This window comes from Narcine bancroftii, chromosome 6 (genome assembly GCF_036971445.1).
Source record: "Narcine bancroftii isolate sNarBan1 chromosome 6, sNarBan1.hap1, whole genome shotgun sequence".
In the NCBI taxonomy this organism is placed as follows: Eukaryota; Metazoa; Chordata; class Chondrichthyes; order Torpediniformes; family Narcinidae; genus Narcine; species Narcine bancroftii.
The window spans coordinates 134,311,846-134,323,638 of NC_091474.1; the positions used below are offsets into that span (position 1 = coordinate 134,311,846).

The window sequence follows — 11,793 nt, forward strand, 5'->3', positions numbered from 1 at the left end:
CGAGCCTGCTCCGCCATTCAACGAGATCATGGCTGATCTTAAAGTTCAGTACCCCGTCCCCGCCTTCTCTCCTTAACCTTTAATACACTTATAATGAAGAAATATATCTAATTCCCTCTTAAATATATTTAATGAACCTGCCTCTACTGCCCTCTGTGGCAATGAATTCCACAGATTCACCACCCTCTGGGTCAAGAAATTCCTCCTCATCTCGGTCCTAAATGGTTTGCCTATTATCCTCAAACCATGGCCCCGGGTTCTGGATTTTCCAATCATTGGAAACATCCCATCTGCATCCATTCTGTCCAGTCCTGCCAGAATTTTATAGGTCTCTATGAGATCCCCTCTCATTCTTCTAAACTCCAGCGAGTTCAATCCCAATTTGCGCAATCTTTCCTCATAAGTCATTCCTGCCATTCCAGATATCAGCCTGGTGAATCACCTCTGCACTCCCTCCATTGCAAGAACATCCTTCCTTAGATAAGTTGACCAAAACTGCACACAATACTCCAGGTGGGGTCTCACCAAGGCCCTGTACAGCTGCAGTAAGGTATCCTTGTTCCTATACTCAAACCCTCTTGATATGAAGGCCAGCATACCATTTGCCTTTTTTATCCGCCTGCTGTACCTGCATGCTCGCCTTCAGAGACTGGTGTACAAGTACCCCTAGGTCTCTCTGCACTTCCCCATCTCTTAATCTATTGCCATTCAAATAGTAATCTGCCCTCCGGTTTATATTACCAAAGTGGATAACCTCACATTTATCCACATTGTAGTACATTTGCCATGTATCTGCCCAGTCCCTCAATTTATCCAAATCACACTGGAGCTTCCTGACCCCCTCTTCCGTGCACACAACCCCTCCTAGCTTAGTGTCATCTGCAAATTTGGAGATATTACATCCAATCTCCTCATCCAGATCATTAATGTAGGATTCAGGAATAAATGACAAGGTTGATGAGAGTGCAAGAGAAGTAATGAAAACAAAGAACTTCATTGTTTGGATGGTCAATCATAGGTTAGGTAATGTCTGGAATGTTTTGATAACTGGGTGACTGGATAGTTAAGGTTCCACTGTTGGAAAGGATTCAGCAATAGGCAACCCAACTACGAGCTGAGATTAGGAATCAGCTTTGATTGGAAACTGAGATTTATTCTGCAGATGGGTGGATTCAGACTGAATTTATAAAAAAAGTGTTTAATGGATTATTGGTCTTAACTTCAAAGATGGACAATTAGGGTCATCTCATTGAGGTCCAATTGTATTGATAAATTCAGCAGAAGAACCCACAGAATGGGGCATGAGCCACAACATGGATGCAATCCTTCCTGATCCTCATTAACCTTTGACATTCAGTGGTCAACTGATTTAGAAACATAAAAAATAGGATCAGAAGGCGGCCATGCACTCTTTAACCAGCACCTCCATTCAATATGATCATGGTTGATTGTGACCTCCTGTTTTCTCTCCTTACCCCTTAATTACTTTAACTATTACAGCAATAGCTAACTCACTTTTGAATAGGCTTCAACAACTTTCTATACCAGGAAGTTCTGCAAGCTTTGCCTTTATTCTTGTGCCAGTCAAATCTCAGGACATTCCAAGCAATTTCACAGAAATCTAAGTGTAAGTGCTAATTTGTGCACAGTCAAGTCCCAACAATTAACCATTAAATTGCCCTCAATTCTGGTGTTCGTTAATGTATGCAATGACCAGCATTGTCAACAAGTAAAACACTACCCAACAACACTGAGGCCAACAGTTGTTTAAGAAGGAAAGGCTGCTCACCACACCTCCAAGAACAATTCAAGATGGGCAATAAATGTCCACATCCAGAAATGAAAAAAATGATCACATTAATAACCCATTCTTCACACAAATTTTGACTTGTCTCCCCGAGTCAGTCCATCTGTAGAAACACTCATCCATGCCTTTACCCACTTACTCCAAAGTAATCTTTGTGCTTTCAGGTGATCTACCTGGGTGCCTGATTTCAGCCAAGACCAATTGATTCATCCTGAACCATACAGTCTTGGCTTAAAAGCTTTCGCCGTTGTTATCAAGTCCCTCCATCCCCACATTCTTCCAATCACCAACTCTATAAAGCTTCAGGATTCTTCAAGGGCATGTTTGTCTTGTCAATTTTAATTATTTGTCCGTTGGTAGCTGAGGATCAAGTGTCCCACATCTCTTATTTTAAACTGTTCCTCAAAAGAAATTCCCTCATATCACCTGATACAAGTCAGAGTCATGTATTCAGCATCAATTTACTGCATTGAAGTTCCTATAAATTTACATATTGCTATTATATTATGCCATATTAATTGGGCAAGAATATCAAGACAATATAAATCCACTAATTTGTCAGATATTGAAATGGAAGAAGACAGTGAGGCTGGCCAAGGTACAAGCTCAACCAGAATGGAGCCTTTGAAGATTTTTTTTAAAATCAGTCATACAGTGGAAATGAACAAGTAAATTTTTAAGGAACCACACGAAAGGAAGGCAAACAATTCTTGATGACCTTGGCATGCGAATTCTTGATGTAGTTTACAGTTCCATGCCTTGGAACAAGTGGTTCTCACTTGATAGGCAAAGTCACTGTGGTTAAGGCAGTTGGGTATGGTGAATGGTTTTCTTCATTCTGGGATCCTTATCAATGCCACACAGAGGTTGCAATGCTATATTCTTAGTAAACATTTTTGGCTGCTGCTCTAATGCTGGAGCACTTTGAATGGCTAAGGAGGGAAGCCACTGTAAGAGATCCCGTATTTTAAGATATTTTTCAATTATAGAAACCATGTAGAAATTTTACATGAGCCATTAAAATTAAGCTCCGATTTCTTTCCACCACTCAGTATCATAAAGCTATTCCTCCACTAAAGTTATAAATTAAACACAAATGAAAAACTTCAAGGAGCCAGATTTAAAAATCAGATAATGATCTTAAATGGGTGGTAATTAATGTTCAAATTAGTTAATATTCAATGTTATGATTATAACTTTAAAGTGAAGATATTCATGATTTAATTTCATTTTGAAATAATTCATATAGTAAAATCTCTCAGCAGGCTCCATTGTACCAATTTAAATTATGTTCAAGTCCTATGATATTTCACAAGAACATTCATGAAATGGTATCAACATTTAATAACAATACCTTATTCACCTTCAGGGGGATTAGGCTTTCAATACTTACTCCCACATGATCTTTGTTGGAGAGTAACATGAAGCAAAGAGTTAGCCTTTCAAATTCTAATGAAGAGATAATTAAACAAAATTGATGCATTGGTATTGGGGTTCTATTAACCACTGATTATTAGTTAATGGACAATAAAATCAGTACAAGTAAACAGGGCAGGGAAGGTAATGATTTCTGGGTGTCACAGGGACCAATGCTGTGATTCCCATCTGTTCATTATCTCTAGCAATGATTCGGACAAGAGGATAAAATTAATATGGTGACAATGCAATCTTGAATGGCAGTTCAGGCTGTTAAGAGGATGCAAAAAAAGCTTCATTTAGATTATACACATTAAATAAATGGGTAAGGCTAGGACAATTAGAAAATATAGGAAATCATCTGTGTTATGTTGGCATGGAAACATTTGGTGGCTTCAAAGAACAATGACTCTGGATGCAGGCTGAACACAGGAAGGAATTTTATTGTTACTCACTCAAGGGGATCAGAACAGGGATAACACACTCACTCTCAAACACAAATCACGGTATAATCAGTCACATTGGACTTAACACTACTAACATACGAGCATCTGCTTGCACTGATACAAATGTAGTTCGACCCAGTCACATTGGCCCTACCACTACAGATACTAGCAAATGTGTACAGACTTCTTACAGCCAAGGATTACAATATGCTACTTGGCATTCCTTGACTAATATGGGCACAGCTTTGTTGCTATCTAATGGCCCTGATCCCTGTGTGGTGCACACCTTACCAACCACTCCTACAGCATTCATTGTCCATGGTTTGTGACCTGAAGTGGAGCAGGGTTCATCTCAGAACTGAAGAGCAAAATGAGAAAGAGCTACTCCACATGGTGGACTATAAATATTTAAAATTTAAATTAAATTTAGACATTCAGCATGGTATCAGGCCATTTCAGTCCACGTTCATATCACCCAATTTATACCAATTAACCAAACTGCAAGTTTTGAATGGTGGGAGGAAACCAGAGCACCCAAAGGAAACCCATGCAGACATGGAGAGATCATACAAACTCCTTAAAGACATCACGAGATTCAAACCCCGGACCCGAATGCTAGCACTGTAAAGGCTAACTGCTTCACCAATCATCCCGCCCATAGTACAGTATGTTATAGTCCAGTAAGCTGAAAGGTCCAGCCCAGGTAACCACAAGGTGGTTAAAGGGGCCAATGGTCAGGTGTGCACAAATGGGTGGGCAGAGTCCAACCTTGATTGGCAGGTGATGCAAATTCCAACTCGGTTCCAGACACAGATCACATGACCCTCCCCATCCACATTACAATTATTTTGATGCAAAAAAATTAGAGTATTTTATAAATAATGAAAGTTTGAAAAATTTTGACATTCAGAGGAATGTGTATGTCTTTGACTATGAATTGTTGAAACTTAATGTGAAACTTCTTAAAATAAACAGCAATAATATAGGAGAGAATTTGTATATTGCTACTAATTTTAAGAGAGTTCAAAAGTAGAGAGGTTTCCTTCCATTATATAGGGCTCTACTTTCAAAGATGAGTTAATCTTGTTGAAATACATAATTCAGAGCTTGACAAGTTGACATTTGCTCTGGCTGGGATATAAAGTTAATAAAGGGTCACTCATTCAGGACAGAGGTGAGAATAAATGTCTTCATCCAAATAATGGTGAATCCATGGGTGGAACATAGCGGTTAACACAATGCTATTTCGCCACCAGTGACCCAAGTTTGAATTCAGCATTGTCTGTAAGGAGTTTATACATTCTCCCCATGTCTGCATGGGTTTCCTCAGGGCCCTCTAGTTTCCTTCCACTTTTCAAAACTTAACAGAGTTGTAAGTTCATTGGGATAATTAGGTAGCACGAACTCATGGGCTGGAAGGGCCTGGTACTTTGCTGCATATCTAAATTATTTTATTTTTTTATTTATAAAACTATCTGGCTAAGTGCCACTGTCATTGAGTATCCTTAAGACAGATCAATAGATTTTTTTTTAGATATTATGGGAATCAGGAGATCATTGGGTTAGTGGTCATGTGGAGGTAAACTCAACTTCATTGAATAAGGAGACAGGCATGAGGAGTAAAATGGCCTCCTTGTATTCTTATTTATTGTTTTTCATTTCCACCCAACATCAGTAAATCAATGAAAGAATCAGCCTTTGGTCTGCAACTGCAAATTACAGTGAATTAGTATTTGAAAATCCCTGCCCAGGGCCAAATGCAAGTGTAGTCTGCAAACCAGTGGTCAGAGAGTGGAGGGGAACAGTGGCCATGAGAAGAAGATCAAGGCTTACGGTGGGGCTGACAAGATAGATCAGTTGTTAAGGTGAGGTACTGGATCTGAAGAGGTAAATGGGTGGAAAAAGAGGTATGAAGAAGCATAGGAGATTGTAGTCTTTGATGCAGATCTGGACCATGTTGGCTCATGAGGCAGAAGGGTCAAAGAGTTGAGGACAAAATTTCACAAAACAGAAATTAGATTGATGGATCTGGAGGGTCACTGAAAAGTTGAAACCTGGATTGGTGGAGTGTGGTGTGTCACTGAGTTGGGATTATTTGTAGGTTAGGTAGGGTTAAAGGATGACTCGACAAATGTGGGAAGTGGAGACAAAATCCAGCACTTCGTGAAAGTAGGAGCTTTTCGACAATTTTCGGAGTAATCCTCCTAGTGAAATAGAAATGCATTATTGCATAATCACATCAGGTTGGCAAATATAAATTATAATTAAGAATGATAACAGGCATTATCCAACTAAATTTCTGGAGCAGTGTAATTTAACCCAGTGTGGAGGGGGAGGGGGGAATAATCAAATTTATCTGATACCTTGAGAAAATAGCATGCAAATATTGGGACTTAATTCTGTCAAAGGAGAGAGTGAACAGCTGAGTGCATGCAGTCACAGGATCTGAACACTTAGTGATGCCGTTAAGCAACTCAAGTTAAAGTCAGCTACACATCAAAGGGTCAAGTTGCTTTCAACTGCACACTGCTGACCTTGTTGCTTCTCCCAACCCCACAAGAATAGGTTACAGCATTTCCCCTGCTTACCTGATCTAAATTAAGAGGGTAAATCCCAAATTTCCTGAGGCATCCAAGAAGCTGTCAATTTCTGAAACTGCTCATAAGAACATGAACTAACAGGCAGCAAAACACAGTCTTAGTTGTAACTTATTTTCCAGGTTTTCATACAATCAGAAAAGTTTTACAACACTGTTACGAGCCCAAAGGACCCCAAAACCCAGCAGCAATAGATATTCACCACGACAAGTAGTTACTAAACAAAAGTTGTTTTTAATTATCTTTAAACAAGAAAACAGAATCACACTTTAACTTATCACTATTGACTTAACTAACCCAACTTAACCCCCTTCTAATTCTAAGCACACGTGTATGTAATGTGTGTGCAAATTTAAGTTCTTTGGTTCACAGTTCAATCTCACTTCTCATTCTTCCAAGTTCACTGGTTGCAGGCAATTCTTATGCTGTGCCCAGAATTTAACATTTATAAAGTTCACCAGGCTTTGGTGCTCAAAAGGTAAATGTTTACCCACTCAGGAAGGTTCTTGTAGGTTTGCAGAGAAATGTGTTGTTCCAGGATTTCCGCAACTGAGGTACCACCATCAGTCACCTCAATGTCTTGCTGATGAAACTTGCCCAATCAGGGTTCTCCAGATGATAACCTCTTTCTTTCAGGCTACTACAGAATTCCTTTCTGTTCCCCTTATTCCAAGGGAAATATCAGACAGATAGCACATCCAGCCATCCGCCACTCTGGATCTTGTTACAGTTCCAACAAGCTTCTCGTGGCTGACACTGTTCAGTCTCTCCCTCTGAGATTCCAACTGCCAGCCATATTGTTGGGCGCTATCAGTTGCCCCAATCATTGTAATGACAAAGACATGAGGGGAATGACAAGCTTTATTGCACAGAAGACTTGAGCTGGCCCGGATCCAAACTAGGGAAGTGCAGGGAAGGGAAAGGTGACCCAAACCTTTATGGCATGGGTCCCAGGGGAGGAGTCCAGGTAAGAGTGTCATCAGGGGGTGGGCCAGCCCGAGCCAATTAGCATATGCAATCCATGACTTCTCTCACTTGCAAAACCCCCTCCTTCTCCAGCAAACAATAGGAGTCAGTCTTCGGGTCCATCTGTTGTTTTAGATAAACAACCCTCTCAATGACCTCTGAGTGAGCACTTTGCAGAGTGGTCAAAAGCCTTGCAAAAAGGCAAAAAGGCTTCCAACACAGACAGCCTGACTTTGGTTGTTCTTCCAAGACAATAGCCTATTTCATTACATCATTTAAATTAGCACCTACTTGTGAAATGTGCTTAACATTCTCCATAGTTTCTGTAGTCATTGAATATGAATTCTTCATTATTTCAAATAAGAACTCTTTTAAAGTGTGTGTATGTATGTAACCAACTCTAATTTTACCAATTTATCTCCCAAAAACATATCCAAATACTCCACATACTTAAAGAACAATGAAATAATTCAGAAAATTAAAATTATTTGAAACATTCAAAATAAAGTTCACTAAAACAAGATGAATAATTTGTTATTAAACCAGAGTGAAATAATTAAACTAACCCATTCCTCATCTGAATGATTGCCATCCCCATTAGAAATAACAGTCATGACCTTCCCTGTCCAATCTGGTGCAGGGTATGTGAAATGACTGTGGTAATATGGTGTGGAATGTGAGCGAAGTAAAATCCCCCTGCTAGACAGTAATTAAATGTCTGGGCACCAGGGAGTCCAACCTGCAAATATTTATGTAAAATAGCAATTTTGAGATCTTAAAAGCTTCTCTTATTCATGCCACCCCCCACCCCCCCCCCCCCATCTCCATGTCTCTTCAGATTTTATTCCCCAGTAAGCCTTCAGCAGATGGAACGGAATAATTCACCTTTTGACATTCCCAACACAAATGCCCTCTTGTTATGTCAGTGTCCATGTATATTCTGCCTTCATCACTCCCTGATTGGGAAGTCCAGTACCAATGACAACGTCCATTTTACCATCCAGTGTCCTTCAAAGGAGGCATTTTTCATTAACTGGTCAGACCAATAAATTGATCAACTCATCCATATCAGAAATGGCCCAGCAAACCACACAGGTGAATCTTGACTTGTAATTCCAAGAGCGAGTAAAGTCAGAAAGGCAAACTTCAGACAAAGCCAAGCTGCCTTCAAGCCTCCTGATCCTGAAATCCCCTCCTCACAAACATCTGGAGGCATGTCCAAATTTGGTAAATCATCCCCACTGATTGAACATACAACATTGGATAATTGACCGGATGCCCAAAACAAACTAAAGCTCTGCTGCTTGCACCTGATACATATCCCTCTATTCCCTGCATCTTTGTGTGTCCATGTGGCAGCCTGTTCCAAGTACTTACCACTCTGAATATAATTCCCCCACATATCTCAGTCTCACCTTGATGACATTGCCACTAGTAAATTATGTGTTTACCCTAGGAAAGTGCTTCAGCATATCCACCCTATCAATGGTTCATAATTCTGGAAACTTTTACCAGGTCAGTCCTCAGCTTCCAGTGCTCCAGAGAAAATAACCCAAGTTTGTCTCACCTCTCATGATAGCCCATCCCCCTCTAATCCAGCAACATCCTGATAAACCTCTTCAGTACTCAGCAAATCCTCCACATTCTTCCTGTCCTGGGAAGACCTGACTTTTGCACAATACTTCAAGTGCAGCCAAACCCAATGTCCCTACAGTCAGAGTCATACACCATCAGAAGCAGGCATACAAACCCAAATTGCTTGCACCAAACATTGTGCCCACCATCCCGCCCCCAGCTTCAGTCTTAGTTATTCCATTATGTCCACACCCTTCAAATACCTTCTCATCAACATATTTATCCATGTTTCTAAAAGGAAGCTAATGTACCTGCAACTAGTTCCAGATGCCCACTACCCTCTGACTGAAAAACTGTCCCTCATGTTATTTCTAAATCCCACCCCTCTCTCATTTTCATTATGCCCTCTCATCTGAGATTCTCCTTCTCCAGGAAACAGACTGTCAGTATTCACCTTGATGCCACTTCATTCACAGTTAATGACAGATTTTTACCACTTTCATGATGGTTGAGCAGACTAATTAAGAGATAATGAGCTGGACAGATTTGTCCATCCTGATCAATTTTCCAAGGAGTTGCCAGTGGTTGAAACTGGACGAGAACAGTGTGACTAAAAGTACAGCTAGTTCTGGAGTACAGATCTTCAGTACAACAGTTGGCATGTTGTTTGGTCCCACTGCTTTTGCTGTATCCAGCAATAACATTAGGAAACAGAGAGCACTAGAGACTGCCTTCTGCCATAGTGCTGAATCTCAAGAGGAAGCAGAGATACATACCCATTTCTGTGGAGTTCTTCAGCCTTGTCTCGGTACTAACATTAAGCAACTCCAACCTGGTAGATGTGATGAGACCCTCTGCCACTCTTGAGTGGTCCAATTGCCCACCATTATTCACAACCATTTGTGATAGAGCAATGAATTGACTTTGGATGCAAGATATTACTGAAACTCTTCCATTGAATTAAAAAATGTGCATTCTCTTTTAACCGTAATGGGAGGAGGCACCTATGAGCTCTTAAGATCGCTAACTAGCACATACAAACCACACAGGTGAATCTTGACTTGTAATTCCGACTTGTGTGTCAATGAAAACACAAGCTGAAATCTGTCAAGCTATTGGTCAGCACTTTAACCTCTAACCTCCAGAAGGGACAGAAAGACAAATTTTACCAACGTAAGCAGCACAGAGAGTCTGTTCCAAATTTCATGGCTGAGTTATGTAAATTGTCTAGATACTGTGCATTTGGACAATTCAGAGACAGTGCATTAAGAGATCAATTAGTAATGGGTTTAGCTGAACAAACTACCTGAGAAAAACTAATTGCAACATGAAATCAGACACTTGAACTGGCGTTCGACATGGTTACTGCACTGAGACAGCAGAAAGCAATGCAGATGTCTGCCAGAGGGACTTGCTATCAATAAACTTGCCAGGAACCTGCTCGCCAAAAAATGTTTTTGCTGTGGGAGGATGTATCACAGTCCCAATAATTGCCATTTCAAAAAACCTAAATGCCACAAATGCAATGAGAAGGGACACATCAAAGCAAGATGTCCAGTGTTTCAACAAAGAAAGATTACCAGCCAGGCTCAAGAAAAATAAAATTTGTACAAGAAACAGGAGCAAGCCCAGATATTGAAAACATGGATACCAATGAATCAGAAGAGGAACGAAATGAAAGTAAACATGTTATATAAGTAATCCACATCTGTGGACTGGGCCATAAAGGGCCAAATTTTTACATCTCTGTCCATATTAACAACAAACCAATATGGACGGAACTAGATACAGGAGCAGTGGTTTCCCTAATCCCCAGCACAATTGCCTGCTACCACATGCAAAGATGGATCTAAACGGACACCATCTTAAAAACGGTTACAGGGGAGGAAATACAAGTCTTTGGAAAGTGCAATGTACACGTTAAGTACAAAGATCAATCTAACCAGATGCCCCTCTATATTGTGAACACTGAAGTGCCAGCATTGCTCAGTCGCAATTGGTTCAACAACATTCAGCTGGGTTAGCAAGAAATAAGGAAGATAATCAGCCAAAAGAACAAAGAAAACCAGGATGAACACCTGTATTGAACCACGGGGCCCAAACTGGCTCGGCACAGTATTTGAAAATATTTTGGGAAAAATTCATGGGGTACAAGCCAAACTACATGTGAAACCCGAAGCAGAACCCAAATTTTGCAAACTCAGAGCCGTACCTTTTGCAATAAAGGAAAGAAATATCCAATCTGAACTTAATAATATCCCTTCTTCTGCAGTCTATTAAAAAAATCCAGTACTTCAATTGGGCAACCCCAATCGTACTAGTACACAAGGCAAATGGAGAAATACGTATCTGCGGTGATTACAAAGTGACCATCAATCGAGCACTACATATTCCAAAGGCTGAAAAACTATTCCAAACATTAACCAGAAGACAAAAGTTTACTAAACTGGCCCTGTCACAGGCCTACCAACAGGTGAAGCTAGATTACAGCTCCCAGAAATATGTAAACATGAACACATATTTGGGATTATTTGCATATACCCCTGTACTGTACAGAACATCAGCAACACCAACCATATTCCAAGCAATTATGGACAGGTTACTGCAAGAACTCAACTTAGGCTGCTACTTAGACAACAACATCATTATCAGCAGGGACCACACTGAGCATCTAACTACCCTGCATATCATTCTGAATCGACTACAACAGGCAAACATCTGACTATGAAAAGACAAATGTATGTTCATGGCACCATGGTGACCTATTTAGGTTGCACCATTCAATAAGGAAGGGGTACAAATTGAGAAGGGTACAGAAGCTATACGGAATGCTCCCAAACCAACAAAACAGAGACTCAATCATTCCTGGGTCTAGTAAACCATTAATGCCAACACATTCCAACCATGTCTATGTTATATAATCCCCTGAATGAACTACTTAAGAACAATCAGAAATGGTATTGGAACACAAAAACGAAACAAGCTA

At 40.2% G+C, this 11,793-nt stretch overlaps 1 protein-coding gene across 1 annotated transcript in view; it reads left to right on the plus strand.

Annotated features, from left to right (window-relative positions):
- The window catches only part of LOC138736495 (adhesion G protein-coupled receptor B3-like), a 658,849-nt gene that overhangs the window by 132,692 nt on the left and 514,364 nt on the right, over window positions 1-11,793 (plus strand). The gene's annotated exons all lie outside the window — the stretch shown is intronic.